This window comes from Rosa rugosa, chromosome 2, assembly GCF_958449725.1.
Source record: "Rosa rugosa chromosome 2, drRosRugo1.1, whole genome shotgun sequence".
NCBI classification, from domain to species: domain Eukaryota; kingdom Viridiplantae; phylum Streptophyta; class Magnoliopsida; order Rosales; family Rosaceae; genus Rosa; species Rosa rugosa.
The window spans coordinates 63,139,686-63,157,072 of record NC_084821.1 but is presented as its reverse complement, the minus strand read 5'-3'; the positions used below and the strand labels follow the sequence as shown (position 1 = coordinate 63,157,072).

Here is a 17,387-nt window from a genome sequence, read left to right as displayed (position 1 = left end):
AGCGAGGAAAAAAAAATTCCAGAATCCAGCGCCTAGCGCCCAGCCCCGGCGCCTAGACCGCCTAACCTCCGCCTAGACCGACTAGGCGGCCGCCGAGAAACCAAACGCCCAACTCAATCGACTAGCCCGAAATCGGATCGGACACCCTGCGCCTAGCGCCTAGACGCCGCCTAGGCGGGCGCCTAGCCCGTTTTTTAGAACCTTGGCCGTAAGATCGAGGTGCTTCAAGAGTGTTCCAAACTCTGATCTAGCCTTGAGCAATTTTCAAGAAATCCGAGTTGAAATCCTCGATGACTTAGCAGACTTTGTCTCTGCCTCTCCTAGAATTGAGAATGATATGGAGGTTTCCTCCCCAACCAATGGTGGTGGTGGCTGGCTGATAACCACAAGTCATCAATGAGTCAACTCCTCTCATGGAACTGTCGAGGTCTAGGACCGGCCTTGACAGTCCAGAAATAGGGGGAGCTTGTAAGCTCTCACTCTCCGTCCGTGGTCTTCCTCTCCGAAACCAAACAATCAAGTTACAGAGTGGATCAATTAAGGAGATAATTGAAGTACTACAAAGGTCATACTGTGAACCCAACCATCAACTCTGCTGAGGGCCTAGCTCTCTGGTGGAGGCTGGAGGTAGATGTTGAGATAATCTCCGCAAGTCGAAATTTAACTAATACTTTCATTAATTTTGTCACGCCCCTATTTTCAAGCACAAATTATAAATAAATAACAATCACACACTACTAAAAACAATTGCAAATTATTCAAAAAAAAAAAAAAACAATTGCAATTGCTTCGAAAATTTGCCACGGCATGACTTTCCGTCGCAAAAGCGATGATTTGCAACGGTATCTGCCACGGTTATCTTTCCGTAGTACACTTACAATTTTTTGCAACGGGATTTGTATGGCCGTCGCATAATTTCAGAGACTAAAGGGAAACATCGTCGCATGATTTAATGAGTTCGACGAGTTTCTTAAAACAAAAAAAAAGTAGAGAAAATCCCAAACTCACTTCTCCGCAGTTCTAATACGATTCTCTCTCTCTCTCTCTCTCTTATTTCCTTCTCCATCACCAAAACCTCCTCTGCTTGCTCTTCATCTGCTCTCACCGTAGATCAGAGTTCAAAAAATTTCATATCGGAATACATTGGCGCTCTCTTTCTCCTTTGTCAATTCAATCAGCCTCATTCGCTTAGGTAAATCATGTCACATGGTGAGATCTCAGGTTCGGGTTTAATTTGAGCTTCTATTGTTTAATTGACAGCAAATTGGGAAAGGCGATACATGCATGTCGCCGGAGTGAGCTTGGATCTGAACTGGGTCCTTCAATTGATATTCACTCTATTTGTTTTAGGGTTGCTACACTTGGTTAAGAACACAGCGTCAAAGTACTTTGAGGTCAACGCAAATTTCGAAAGAGGAGGCGGAGGAGACCACAGTGGTGATTGGACGACCCAAATGATGATCCATTTGAGCTACGTCTACGAGCAAGGTTTGTTTCTATTTGATTCGATTCATTGATTAATTGGTTTTAATTGATTGAATTAAGTGAATTCTATTTTCAATTTTTAGGTTTCGTCACAAATCTACAATCTCAATGCGAATCTCTGCCTTCTTCATCTCTATCAGGTGATTTAGGGTTTAGGAATAGAGTTTTTGGCTTTGACTAGTTTCTGTTTGGCTTTTGTGCTTTGTTGTGATGGTTTGTTCCTGTAATTTTTGGTGTACTTTGAGCCAGAACGTGTGAGCACTCAAATTGTTACACTGATATTGGAAAGCTTCTGAAGATGAAGCTAGATGTGGTTTCAGCTAGGACCATGGAGGTATTGGTGGATGCTTTTTCTAGTTCTGCAGGGCTGTCCACCTTCTCCTATACTGAGTTGGACTATGAATGGGGTGAACAGAATAGAGATTGCCAGTGAGATGGATGCAACTGCTGCTGGTGAGAAATTTACCTTAATTATGCTTGTATTTAATGATATTCTGGTGACCTTTTCATATATGATCCTGGTTCCAAGTTATATACTTAACCTGCATTTGAATAGGTACGTTGAGGAGGAGGACCTCATGAGGTTCATGATTGAGAAAGAGGTAGAAGTTGCATTTATGCTGATTGACGTAGCACAAACCAGATGAATTGATAAAAGAGCTCTAATAGATTGGGTGGTAAGCCGTCTATTTATGTATCAGTACCTCTCAATTCCATGTGAATAGCATACATTGATCTGTAGCTATGGAGTTCTACTTCTTGGCCATGCATAAATAGTTGCTTGTATTCTGGTTAAGGTCTGCATTTCAATCATGAAAAGCTCTCGAATTTTGATTTAGATTGTTGTTGATTAAGTGGTGGAATAAGAAATGTGTTTAAAGTTTTGTGTATGTTAATGTGTAGGCACTGATGGCAATTCCCACTCTTGATCCAGCCTTTGTCTCTTCCTAATTCCAGAAAGAGTGGTATTTTTCTTTTATTCTCTACCGATTTACAATTTAGTTGTTTCCATGAACAATTATATTTGGTTGAAAGAACTGAAAATTGTTCAAGGTGCTTCAGGGGTCGAAGTGGAACTTTAAGTTTGAAGCTTTGCTACCCCTATTGGTACATTACATGCTTTGTAGTTTGTCAGGGGGAAATGAGGTGAATTAAAAAACAATGTTCTTGCTGAGATCACACTGAATTTAATTTGTGCTTATTGGGTTTACATGTTGAACTCGTTTTTCTTATTAAGTTGCAGTAAATTGTCATTCTCCCATGAGAGATGAGATCTGATGCAAAAAAATATATATATATATTTGGTCTATTGAGTTCACCAAAAGTTCGAGAGTTTTGATCAACTAATCCCCTCCTTTATTTCTATCTTCCCATATCGGCAAATGGAGGAGCAATTCAAGACATTGATTGTCCTATCTCATTATTTGGAGGTGCTTTCTTTACTGGATAATTGGATCTGTAGATCCATCAGCTATGCAGTTCCTAAAACTCTAGTTCTTTACTGTATTTACATTACAAATAGACCATCCTCAGAGCTAAAAAAATCCTCTCCATTGTCCGCCATACTAAGCAAGCTCGAGACTCCACAACTCCCAAAAGGTAAGAAACTCTTGACGTCGCTTTCAATTTTTGGCCATATTTTGCACTACTTTGATCATTGTTTTAATCTAGGAAACTATGTAATCTGCACCCCCTACCTAGTTTTGTGTAACAGAAAAGTTATGATAGTTTTGCTTCAATACCAGAAATTTTCTTTCCTTTCGGTAAGAACTTCTACTTTCTGTTAAATTCCAGTTTTTAAAGCTATTCAAGGTTGTAATGGAATGCACTTTTGATTATTACGTTTTGGGAAACCCATAAGGATGGATAGGACTGGAAAATACCAAAGTTCAATTACTGCACTCCAAGTGTTTGATGTTATGCCTCAAAGACAACACCCAAGCTGAACCAGTGGGCTATTCCATGATTTTTGAAAAACCTATACTTCTTGTTTTACTCTCAGTTTTTAAAATCTTAAAATAGACTCTTAAATGATCATTTTGAGCTTAGTTTCAAGAAAAACGGAGTTAAAATGAGATACTTGTGCTATTTTGAAGTTACTGCACTGTTTCAGGATTTCTGCAGAATCAGCGTTTCTGTCCATTTTAGATTCTTTTTTGACCCTCTATTTGAACTTCGATTAGCATGAAACTTTACAAAATAGTAGCTTCGCATGTCTACTTCAAATCTGGAAAGTTTTGCTTGAAATGACTGAAAGACTAATTGTTGGTGAAATTTTCTTGCTTGTTACCAGTTTTCTGAAATTTTCTCAAAACTTGCAGCTTATTGTTACAAACAATTGATTTGAGAACCTTTACACTTGTTTTCTGTCCTCGATCTTTAGTAAGTTAGATTAGAGATGCAAAGCATGCCCTGAAACTTAACTTCAATTCGAAAGGCTTAGAAAATATTTTGTCTTTCTTCGAAAGTGACTACAAACCAGTGTTTTCTATGCATTCTGATCAGAACATTCTGATCAATGCTTTCTTTTCGGATTAAGCCCACACATGGTGAAGGCTTGGAATGGGTGCAAGGCGTTGTAGCTGCTAGCCAAGGATCAAACCAAAAAGTGGAATTGAAGGACATCAAAATTGTTGTCGTTAGTACATACATATTCATTATGTTATCTTTGTTTGAGAGTTTTGATCAACTAATCCCTTCCTTTGTTTTTGTTTTCCCTTATCAGCAAATGGAGAAGCATATCAAGACACTCATTGTCCTATCTCACTACTTGGAGGTGCAGTGTTTAATTTGATACAAAATTGTTTGACTAATCCGGCTATTTTCAAGTGGTTTAGGTGGAAATACAGATTAGATTCTCCACCTCAGACTGAAGAGCTATGGTAATTATCTAAGCACTTCATTATTATCTCTCACCATTGAAATTGTACTTGAATTTAGTTCTCTTCTATTGTTGTTGTTGTTTTTTTTTTTTTTTGCCCTTCCCTTTTTATGGAAATTGTATGATTCATTTGGCTATTTTCAAATGGTTCAGGTGGAAATCTTTCGATTCTGCAGCTCTCAAGTACAGTTTATCTCATTCTCTGATGTTGAGTACCTGGAATCCGCCGTTTTCCGGTGGGCAAGGGTTAGAACTAGGCTGCAAAGGCTTGTTCTTTTTCTTATACATACTTCTTTCTCATATTTCCATAGTTTATTAGACATTCATTCTAATAATAACACTTTGTCATAGGTTTGTTTGAGGATGAGAAAGCACACAAAGTTAATTCTTCAACATTGGCTTGAAGCTGTAAGTTCACACTTTATCTATGACCTTTAATAAGCCCATATATTTCTTTTGCAAACCTATATTCCTTGCAATATAAAATATGCATGATCTAATATTAAGCCATTTACTTCTTGATGTGCTCTACAGATTGATTCACACCATTAGTATGGACACAATTTACACATAAACTACGATTTATGATTTGAAAGTGAGAGCAGCCAGCCTTTCTTCTACTGGTAAGCGATTGGCCGTAATCTTCGTTTATTTTCACCATATAATGATCAAATACGTTGGTGAAACCTTTTCTGATGATAGATGTGATATTTGAGACTTACCGACCAATATGTATTTATTTTCACCATATAATGATCATATACTGCTTTGTGTTGTTTATATATTGCAAATTACTCTTTCCAATGCTATTGGTGATAAATAATGTTACCTCTGATTATTTTTGTGTGTCCTATGTATGATTATATAGACAGATACCCATCTGAATTGTGGGAAGGCACTACTGGAAATGCTATTATGTATTATGTCCCCCTGCCATCATATGTTGCAAAAGACTTGGGACTATGTTCAAAAGCCGTGATGGGTCCTGCTGGAATCTGTTTGCTGTGTTTTTGAACATTTGGTGGAACTATGGGCTTATTTGGGAAGAGAAATGATTGAAGAATGTCACTGTGTTATGTTTGTGTACTGGTAGCTCCTTTTTTTGAGGCAAGCGACATTTTACTGATCTTTGGCTGTAATTAAAGAGTTGGTGTATGAAAAGCAATTGGATAGGCAAGAAATGGATGACTTGCTGCAGATGGTACTAGCTTTGGTGTGCAATTCACACTATTTTTTTTTATAAATAAAATATTCTTTTGCGACGGCAAAGTATCCGTCGCAAATAGTTTAAGACACTGCGACGGCAACAGTTTTCCGTCGCAAATACTTTTTGCGACGACATTTTACCGTCGCAAATGGATTTTGTGACGCCACCTATTGCAACGCCAACATTTCGGTAGCAAAAGGATCAATTTTCCGTCGTGAAAAGTTTTTTCCGTCGCAAAAACCCAATTTGTCGTCGCAAAATAGGCGTCGCAAAAGCAATTCTTTTTAGTAGTGACAACTACTCCAGGCGTGATGGTTCAAACATCAATACAAAATACTAGGAAAAATTTTCTTTAAAGAACAGCAGGTAAAGATGTCATGAACTCACAATGTCAATACAGACTCATTCTTTAGAGTCTTATATTACATTACACCAAGTTTACAAACTAAACTGAAAGGTAATTCAATAAATAAACAGCCCCACCGCCTCATTACACAGCGGAAGACTAACAAGCGCGTACCACAATTAATTAAGTTCCTAAACTCATGACTACAATGACAAGGGACCACAGCTCCATCACGTTCACCCTAACCTGCAGGATAGACCCCTACACCATTGAATAGTGCACCGGGTTGAAATAACAAACCCGGTAAGCTTATGAAAGCTCGTGTGAGTAAACTCAAAACAACAAGGAAGAAGCACATGCTCACACCATCTCAACCTAACAAAATCATTATACAATTATCATAACAAAAACATCAAGTTCATATCCTACCATATCATGCTCACGTACGTTAATTCAAATTTTAAAACTCACATGCTCTGACTCTCAAGTTATGCAATTAATTTCACAAATGTACAACTAACAATCAAACTCCAGTAACTTTTTAAAACATTTAAAACTCCAATAATCCAAAATCATGCTCTTTTTATCTCAACCGAATAATTAATTGTCACCTCAGTGACCTTTCAAAATCATTGAAATCTTACCAACCACTTCTCAAAAAAAAAAATAAAGCACTTATAATTCAAAATCAAGTCAAAAGTAATCCCTGCATGCGAATTAGTTCAGGAGATCACATCAAGCAAATCATAGTAATCCCTGCATGTCATTTAATTCAGGAGATTACATTAAAAACAATCAATAGAAGTCATAGTAATCCCTGCATATCGTTTAGTTCAGAAGATTACATTAAAAACAATCAATTCAGAAAACAGTACTCCCTGCATATAGTATAGTTCAGGAGATTACGAAAGAAAACAAGCAATTCAATAATAAGAATAAACAAGAAAATCAATATATGTTCATCTACTGATAACACCAAACACCACATCAACAATTTCAAATATCAATCACTCAACAATAATCCATATCTTTTTCATAATAATCGTCACACAGATCGCCACACTGGTCCTATTACACCACACAATATATTGAGTCACACTCTCAAACACAACTTTCACCATTCGCAAAATAATATTGAAAACTTTTTTCAAAATATTGTTTGCACACCACAACTGTCACGCCCCGAATTTTAAATACAATTAAAATCCGAAACATGAATTATACAACTTAATAGAATAAACGTCCTGAATTTTTTTCTCACAACAACCACACTTCACACCTCTTAATAATACATCTCACAATTTACAAAGCTGTAAACTGAAACAAAAACTCTAACCCGCACGATCTCCGCCTTGATCTTCCTGACCTGTAGGATTTCCCGCTACACCATTTGAATTTAATAGTGCACCGGGAATTGGCAACAACACAAAACCCGGTAAGCTTTAAAGAAATCTTTAAAGCTCGTATGAGTAAACAAGAAAGAACTGTTGATTTTAAATTACAATTCTTATAACTCGACAACACAACCAACAATCTCAACATCCACGACGCAACGTCAAACCAATTCAATATCACCACTTTGGTCCTATCTCACAACACTATCACCACTTTGGTCCCATCCCATAACACTATCACCACTTTGGTCCCATCCCATAACACGTTAGAGCTCTAACTGCCTCGTTACCTCTGACACCTTGGCCTAGGGTCAAGCAACGGCAAAAATACTTCGGTTAACACTATAACCGTCGCGCTTTGGACATCCCCGTCCTCAGCACCATATACTTCGGTTAATAATAAACCGTCGCGCTTTGGACATCCCCGTCCTCAGCACACAACTTCGGTTAATAATAAACCGTCGCACCTTGGACATCCCCGTCCTCAGTACACAACTTCGGTTAATAATAAACCGTCGCACCTTGGACATCCCCGTCCTCAGTACACAAACACTCCGGTTATCCTTAACCGTCGAACTTCGGACACCTCGTCCTCAGAATCCTACTTTCTCCAACTCTATACATACTCCAATGTAAATCATGAATATTAACAAGAACTCATCAATCATGATCATCACATATAAATATGATAAGTCAAATTTCAATTCATAGTAATTTAATCATCCCAATTCCACACTCTTCAATGTCACACCATTCACATATAATCACGTAAATATATATATACGTAATTATCCGCTCAGGGATAATCACTAATACCAACTATAGTTCACATGCAATAAAACTGAGAAATTCATTTGTATAGTAAAAATCATTTTACTTACCCATGGACCGTAGTTGATCAAGTCCATATGATTTTAAAACAAATATTTATTCCATAAATATTTTCACGCAATTACGACAAAATAAGGTAATTAAATTTATTCGGTTCGTAATATGAACCACGTGAGGTTTACTCACCTCTAATCCAGCTGCGTCTTCTAAAAAGCCAAATACATCAATCCGAATCGTCCACCAAATCAATCCGTCGATAACCTAATCCAATAATGATCTTAACTTAGCCAACAACTCATAAATGTAATTAAACGACGATCCAACGGTCAGATCTGAATATAATGATGATCCAACGGTCGGATTCAAATTAAACGATGATCCAACGGTCGGATCTGAATTTAATGATGATCCAACGGTCGGATCCTCACGGATCGCCCTTAGGATCATCCTCCAAAATTATCACGAAGATCCAACGGTCAGATCTTCCTGAATCGCCCTTACTAACATCTCCACAAAATTATATGAAAATCCGACGGTCGGATTCTCACGAATCGCCTTCCGAATAACTATTTCTCAATTATACGAAGATCCAACGGTCGGATCTTCGCCCGTGACCTCACAAAGTCATCGGGACAGTCATACGATCAACATACTAAAATTTGAAGTAAAACCGATGGTCTGATCTTCACAGATCGTAAACCGAAGATAAAACGTAAAAACCGTAAATAGTAACGTAAAAACGTAAATCCACTATTTATCAACTTTTTCTAACATGACCATGTTATATATCAAAACGCTCGTAAGGATGCGTAGATCATCACCTAGATAATAAAAACTCAAAATATGGTCGAATACGCCGCCACAAGCGGCGGTCAGTGGGCGGTCAACGGCGGTCAACGCGGCGGTCAACCACCTCCGATGCAAAAGTCGTCAACTACAAACTTGTTCAAAATGACGAGTTGATCCACTTTCATAACTAGCATGAAGTCTGAAAACGAAAGGAAGTGGTCGGAAATTACCTAGAACAGTCGAGGTGGCCGGAAAATTTCCAGAATCCGGCGAAATTTGCAGAATCCGGCAAGGCTTGATTTCGACGTCAAAACTTCAATTTCAGGCTTCGATTCCTTCTAGAGAGTTGTTAAGAAACTCAAGACGAACGCATTGGTTCAAGAATCACAGAAAAATATGGTCTGTAGCTCGAGATATACCGATCGAAAGCTTCGGTGGTCGGAAAATTTGCAGAATTTTGCAGAATCCGGCGAGGGCTCCGATCGACGTAAAAACTTCAATTTCAGGCCTCGATGCCTTCTAGAGAGTTGTTAACAACATCAAGGGGAACCCACTGGAAAAAGAATCAATCAAAACGATGCACTACAGCTCGAGATATACCGATCGAAGCTTCGGTTTTCGATTTGATCGGGTCTGGCTTCCAGCCGCCACCACGAGTAGCGCCGCCGTGCAAGGCCACTTCTGGGAGCTTCAGGACGTTGAGGCGAGCTCGTGGGTGAAGTTTGGTGAGGATTGTTGGCCGGTAGCTTGAGATATCAAGCTTGGAACCAAAACGAGCTCAAACCGGGCGGAGCTTCCCGCCGCCGCTGGTGGCCGTGTCGTGGTTCAAGGCTGCCACCTGCAGCTGCGCAAGGTCGAGGCGAAGCTATAGGAAGTGTTCTGGTCTTGATTGGTGGCCGGTGGAGTGAGAGAGAGTTTGGAGAAGTTTTGCTCTGTTTTGGGTGGTTTCGGACGTGAGAGAGAGAGAATTCGTTTCTTAGCTTAATTGATTCGTTCTTCCACTCATGCATAATCATGTTAAAGCACCGGCCTTCAAATTATGCAATTGTCCACTAACCTTAAATCACGGAACCGGTGTTTGCCACCAAATTGTTTGATTAAAAAAAACTAGGTTATTACAATCTACCCTCCTTAAAGAAATTTCGTCCCGAAATTTAAGCGCAAGTTAATTGCTCTCGATTACAGTTAACCTAACCATCGAATCTCCATCTTTCCCAAAACTGTAGTAATCTACAAAACCACAGCCCTTTGTATAAAAATACATTCCTATGGCCACTAAATCCTTTCATCACAAACGTAAACTCACACAACGAGAATTCACAAATGAAATCCTCATCCCCACTTAAGTCATCAACATGACATTCCTTCACCGCATCATTTCTCAAAATTACAACACAACAATTGCCTCAAGCAACCCACACTCAAATCACCACGTGGCATTGCACATATAGCTGTTTTCACACAGATCGTCATCCTGTACTGGCATACAAGCACAGTAAACACTCCCACAAAGCGTTTCGCTTCTCAATTAGCATCACTCAAAACAAATCATTCTCAAAAGCACGCCAATAAAACATGTCACCCAGTGATGATGACTTGGGCTTGCTCAATCCTTGGGCTAAGCATTAGGGCTGGCCAATTGGGCCGAAGAAACCGAACCATTCACATCTCGAACCGGCCCGAAACAAGTTGGGTTTAACATTTGGGCCTACCATTCGGCCGAACAATTGGGCTTACTATTTGGGCCTACCAATCGGCCCACCAACTTTCAGCTCGACTACGGTATGAAATTGTACATACCGTATATACGTATGCATACCGTACATACCGTATATATGTATGTATACCGTACAACTGTATATACGTATGCATACCGTACAGACCATATATACGTATGCATACCGTACAAACCGTATATGCGTCCGTATATCAAGCATATACGGGATCCAAAAATATTTGTAGGAGGTAAGGTTCGAACTCCAGACCCCCTAAACCAATGCTTCTCTCCCAACCACTGAAGCAAGAGCTGCTTTCATTAATAGAAGCACACGCGTTATATTTATTATGTCCTAAGCGAACATAAATAAAATATATCAGGAGGCAAGTCTCGAACTCCCGACCCTTTAAACCAATGCCTCGCTCCCAACCACTGGAGCACAAGTTGTGCTTAATAAAATGTGTACAAATTTTATACTTATTATGTCATAAACGAACATAATAAAAATAAACGAGAGGCGAGGTTCGAACCTCAGACCTCTTGTACACGAACTTTACACTCAACCACTCGAGCACGGCTGCTCACGTTATTATTCATACCAATCCTTTTATTTAAACCAACTGTTTCAACAATTCGGCCCAAAACATCCAAGACTGTTGCAGAAACCCAGCCCAACGTATCCAAAACTGTTACAGAAATCCGGCCCAACTCATCCAAAACTGTTTCAGAAATCCGGCCCAACTCATCCAAAACTGTTTCTGAAACTCGGCCCATCAGGCCTCCACCCACAGCTACAGTGATGCCTTGATCCGAGACAGGCCCAAGTACGGCCCACTTGTGTCACGGCTTATCCCTTCCGTGATTTACGGCAGTCAAATCTGCTTTCGGCTACAGCTGTCTGCCACAGCGCCTCGAGATTCCCTCGGTCCCCTTACACGCTCAACACGCGCCAACAGCTTTTCCGGGTTTCGGGGCGACTTTAATCCAACGCGTGGATTCAAATTCTGAGATCGTTCATCCAACGGTGGAGATCTGCTCACCTTGTTCTATAAATAGGTGCATTCTGGAGACGCGACTGTTCACTCCAAAGGAAAAGAAATTTTCTTCCGAGCTCAAGCCTTTCTCTCTCAACTCTTCAGCCTTTCTCTTCTCAAATCCCCAGGTTTTTTTCACTCTCAAATCTTCAATCCTTCTCTCTCAGATCTTTTCTTCCATTTGAAGATTCGATCTCTTCTTTCCTCTGAACTTTCAGATCTCCAATACCCCTTCATCGACCTTAATCCTTCTAAGGTCAATCTCCCACAAACACTCAACAACTTCGTTCTTCAATTTACACTTCCTCTCAACTCATCACCATGGAACCACGAACTCTGCAACTAATGGAGCTACAAACCCAGCAACAAATCGAGGATGGAGGAAACAACCAAGCAGCCGGGAGTAGTGCCAACACAGATTTCTGGCGAAGCCGTGCCAGGTGGGTTCCTACTCCAGATCAAATAAGGATCCTCAGGGATCTTTACTTCGACAAGGGAGTTAAGACCCCAACTACAGAGCAGATTCACGAGATCTGTCTCCAGCTGCAACAGTATGGACAGGTTGAGGGCAAGAACATTTATTTTTGGTTTCAGAATGTCAGGGCTCGAGAGAAGCAGATGAAGAGGTGCAATCAGGCTGCTCAAGTGCCCATGGGAACTAGTTCTCCTGGTACTGGTGGATCCATTGATCTCAATTTTGGGTCCACTGGTTCTACTGGTGCTGGTGGATCCATCGACATCAATTTTGGGCCAGCTGGTGGATCCATTGACATCAATTTTGGGTCCACTAGTTCTACTGATGATGGTAGATCCATTGATCTCAACTTTGGTTCCACCTATTCTACTGGTAATGAAGGATTTCTTGATTTAAATTTTGTTTCATATTCTTCCTCACACTTCAACACTAATACCAGTACAACTCTTTTGGCACAACAGGAGGACAAACATCCCTGCAACAACGAGGAGGAGATCACCAGGAGGTTGAAACTCTTCCTCTGTTCCCCGTGCACGGCGAGGACGTCTTTGGTAACCCGAAGACTACTTCTGAGGAAGGTAGCGCATTTGGTTACTATTCTGGTGGCTCAGGCGGTTACAACAGTGGCTCTAACGTTTCTCTTGAGCTCAGCCTCAACCCATCCGGAGCTACCAATTAGGCTTAGTATAGCGTAGTTCCAATTTCCTTTTTGTAATATTAAATCAATAAGATGGTGTGCATGTATGTCGTTTCTTCTTTTTGTTAAACCAACAACAACACCAAGGATCAACCTTGGTCACCCAATACTATTTTCAAAACCATTGACAACTCTGCTGCACACATCAATCATAATGATTTATCACAAACAATCAATTAAGTTGCACAGAGGTCAAGCTAGTATCCTCTGAGTCAAACCAAACACAATAATTTCGTCGCTAGAATTAGGGATTAATAAAGCTAAACACTTCCTGAGTTAACTAGGAAAACTCACATCCTTAGAGTTACTCGTGCTAGTCATATAAAATCTCAACCATTCCCTCTAAAACATGCTCCATCAAACTTACCATAATTCAACCCTAAGATTTCACGATTCATACATCGAATCAACTCCATACCGCATAGTAATTCACTTGAACCACTATGGATACCCAATCATGTCACTATCATCAATACCCAAAATTGTATTTAACCATTTCACCTAAAATCCATAACCATAGAAACACACTCTCGTCCAAGATCATTAACAAAGAGTTGATTCTAATTCTCCCCATTATCTATCAACTAAAAATCAAACTCTATTTCAAAACTTTAAGTGTCCCGTCTACATAAACTTAAAACACAAAACAACCTCAAATATATAGTCGTTCGTCTCAATCACTCAAACACGAGATCAAACTCCTTTCTCACAACTTAAACCCTGCTCATCAACTTACAAACACATGGAAGAATTAACCACAATAATTCATTCCCAAACCGCAATACTACCCACCACTCCACATGAGTCAAGAATCAAATCAAAAACATCTGTATATCCAACCTAATAAGGCAAAAATTCCATCAATTCATACTCGTATCCACACTAGGTACGTGCATAGGCCAACATCATGCCTTCAACCAAACACCTCAACATCCAAAAGAACCTCACTTCCATAAAACAATCACCCTAACTCAATAGAGTTAAATCCGAAGGTTTCCATCCCTTAAAGATTATAACTCGCGGTAACTGAACTTATTCAAATACGAACCTACAAGACAACTCTGTAGTTCTAAGTACTACTCCTTCGAATATTCAACACCTAAGAAATATAGTATGCTTGGCTAATACACGTATAACACTTAAAACACAGTATAAGTCAAATACAAGTCCATATTAACCAAGTCAATACTACAGGGAAGGTGTTAACGTTCCTAAAACGACTTAGCGGCCTAAACAACTTCCAACACTCACACATACCCAATGACTTAGCCAATACCGAAGAGCGCACGATGGGGATCCGCTGCAGACGGGCCATCACTCGGAAGGTATTGACACGTCACCAAATATGTACCTTACGCTCTGATACCAAACTGTCACGCCCCGAATTTTAAATACAATTAAAATCCGAAACATGAATTATACAACTTAATAGAATAAACGTCCTGAATTTTTTTCTCACAACAACCACACTTCACACCTCTTAATAATACATCTCACAATTTACAAAGCTGTAAACTGAAACAAAAACTCTAACCCGCACGATCTCCGCCTTGATCTTCCTGACCTGTAGGATTTCCCGCTACACCATTTGAATTTAATAGTGCACCGGGAATTGGCAACAACACAAAACCCGGTAAGCTTTAAAGAAATCTTTAAAGCTCGTATGAGTAAACAAGAAAGAACTGTTGATTTTAAATTACAATTCTTATAACTCGACAACACAACCAACAATCTCAACATCCACGACGCAACGTCAAACCAATTCAATATCACCACTTTGGTCCTATCTCACAACACTATCACCACTTTGGTCCCATCCCATAACACTATCACCACTTTGGTCCCATCCCATAACACGTTAGAGCTCTAACTGCCTCGTTACCTCTGACACCTTGGCCTAGGGTCAAGCAACGGCAAAAATACTTCGGTTAACACTATAACCGTCGCGCTTTGGACATCCCCGTCCTCAGCACCATATACTTCGGTTAATAATAAACCGTCGCGCTTTGGACATCCCCGTCCTCAGCACACAACTTCGGTTAATAATAAACCGTCGCACCTTGGACATCCCCGTCCTCAGTACACAACTTCGGTTAATAATAAACCGTCGCACCTTGGACATCCCCGTCCTCAGTACACAAACACTCCGGTTATCCTTAACCGTCGAACTTCGGACACCTCGTCCTCAGAATCCTACTTTCTCCAACTCTATACATACTCCAATGTAAATCATGAATATTAACAAGAACTCATCAATCATGATCATCACATATAAATATGATAAGTCAAATTTCAATTCATAGTAATTTAATCATCCCAATTCCACACTCTTCAATGTCACACCATTCACATATAATCACGTAAATATATATATACGTAATTATCCGCTCAGGGATAATCACTAATACCAACTATAGTTCACATGCAATAAAACTGAGAAATTCATTTGTATAGTAAAAATCATTTTACTTACCCATGGACCGTAGTTGATCAAGTCCATATGATTTTAAAACAAATATTTATTCCATAAATATTTTCACGCAATTACGACAAAATAAGGTAATTAAATTTATTCGGTTCGTAATATGAACCACGTGAGGTTTACTCACCTCTAATCCAGCTGCGTCTTCTAAAAAGCCAAATACATCAATCCGAATCGTCCACCAAATCAATCCGTCGATAACCTAATCCAATAATGATCTTAACTTAGCCAACAACTCATAAATGTAATTAAACGACGATCCAACGGTCAGATCTGAATATAATGATGATCCAACGGTCGGATTCAAATTAAACGATGATCCAACGGTCGGATCTGAATTTAATGATGATCCAACGGTCGGATCCTCACGGATCGCCCTTAGGATCATCCTCCAAAATTATCACGAAGATCCAACGGTCAGATCTTCCTGAATCGCCCTTACTAACATCTCCACAAAATTATATGAAAATCCGACGGTCGGATTCTCACGAATCGCCTTCCGAATAACTATTTCTCAATTATACGAAGATCCAACGGTCGGATCTTCGCCCGTGACCTCACAAAGTCATCGGGACAGTCATACGATCAACATACTAAAATTTGAAGTAAAACCGATGGTCTGATCTTCACAGATCGTAAACCGAAGATAAAACGTAAAAACCGTAAATAGTAACGTAAAAACGTAAATCCACTATTTATCAACTTTTTCTAACATGACCATGTTATATATCAAAACGCTCGTAAGGATGCGTAGATCATCACCTAGATAATAAAAACTCAAAATATGGTCGAATACGCCGCCACAAGCGGCGGTCAGTGGGCGGTCAACGGCGGTCAACGCGGCGGTCAACCACCTCCGATGCAAAAGTCGTCAACTACAAACTTGTTCAAAATGACGAGTTGATCCACTTTCATAACTAGCATGAAGTCTGAAAACGAAAGGAAGTGGTCGGAAATTACCTAGAACAGTCGAGGTGGCCGGAAAATTTCCAGAATCCGGCGAAATTTGCAGAATCCGGCAAGGCTTGATTTCGACGTCAAAACTTCAATTTCAGGCTTCGATTCCTTCTAGAGAGTTGTTAAGAAACTCAAGACGAACGCATTGGTTCAAGAATCACAGAAAAATATGGTCTGTAGCTCGAGATATACCGATCGAAAGCTTCGGTGGTCGGAAAATTTGCAGAATTTTGCAGAATCCGGCGAGGGCTCCGATCGACGTAAAAACTTCAATTTCAGGCCTCGATGCCTTCTAGAGAGTTGTTAACAACATCAAGGGGAACCCACTGGAAAAAGAATCAATCAAAACGATGCACTACAGCTCGAGATATACCGATCGAAGCTTCGGTTTTCGATTTGATCGGGTCTGGCTTCCAGCCGCCACCACGAGTAGCGCCGCCGTGCAAGGCCACTTCTGGGAGCTTCAGGACGTTGAGGCGAGCTCGTGGGTGAAGTTTGGTGAGGATTGTTGGCCGGTAGCTTGAGATATCAAGCTTGGAACCAAAACGAGCTCAAACCGGGCGGAGCTTCCCGCCGCCGCTGGTGGCCGTGTCGTGGTTCAAGGCTGCCACCTGCAGCTGCGCAAGGTCGAGGCGAAGCTATAGGAAGTGTTCTGGTCTTGATTGGTGGCCGGTGGAGTGAGAGAGAGTTTGGAGAAGTTTTGCTCTGTTTTGGGTGGTTTCGGACGTGAGAGAGAGAGAATTCGTTTCTTAGCTTAATTGATTCGTTCTTCCACTCATGCATAATCATGTTAAAGCACCGGCCTTCAAATTATGCAATTGTCCACTAACCTTAAATCACGGAACCGGTGTTTGCCACCAAATTGTTTGATTAAAAAAAACTAGGTTATTACAACAACATTATCACTAATCGAAATATATTCCTACTATATTTCACAATCTACTCAAACCAAAAATCATTTGTAACAAATCCTTGTTTTTACTTACCCATGAAATATTGAAGATCAAGTTCATATACTTCAAAACAAATATTTATTTTGCGACAGATAATATAATAACACTGTATTCGAATTGAATGTTCGAAGATTTTTTT

General features: G+C 40.0%; 1 long non-coding RNA gene across 3 annotated transcripts; it reads right to left on the bottom strand.

Annotated features, from left to right (window-relative positions):
- Window positions 1-7,085: 7,085 nt before the first annotated feature.
- LOC133729263 (uncharacterized) lies at window positions 7,086-17,109 on the bottom strand. Of its 3 annotated transcripts, XR_009856322.1 has the most exons (4): window positions 16,299-17,109; window positions 15,466-15,540; window positions 8,331-8,405; window positions 7,086-7,300 (listed from the first exon to the last, which is right to left on the bottom strand). It is a non-coding gene; the product is annotated as an uncharacterized LOC133729263 (long non-coding RNA). The 3 variants fall into 3 exon arrangements; XR_009856323.1 differs by lacking the exons at window positions 15,466-15,540; window positions 16,299-17,109 and adding an exon at window positions 9,164-10,565; XR_009856324.1 differs by lacking the exons at window positions 7,086-7,300; window positions 8,331-8,405 and adding an exon at window positions 12,290-14,435 and having other exon boundaries at window positions 16,299-17,099.
- Between the last annotated feature and the right edge of the window lie 278 nt (window positions 17,110-17,387).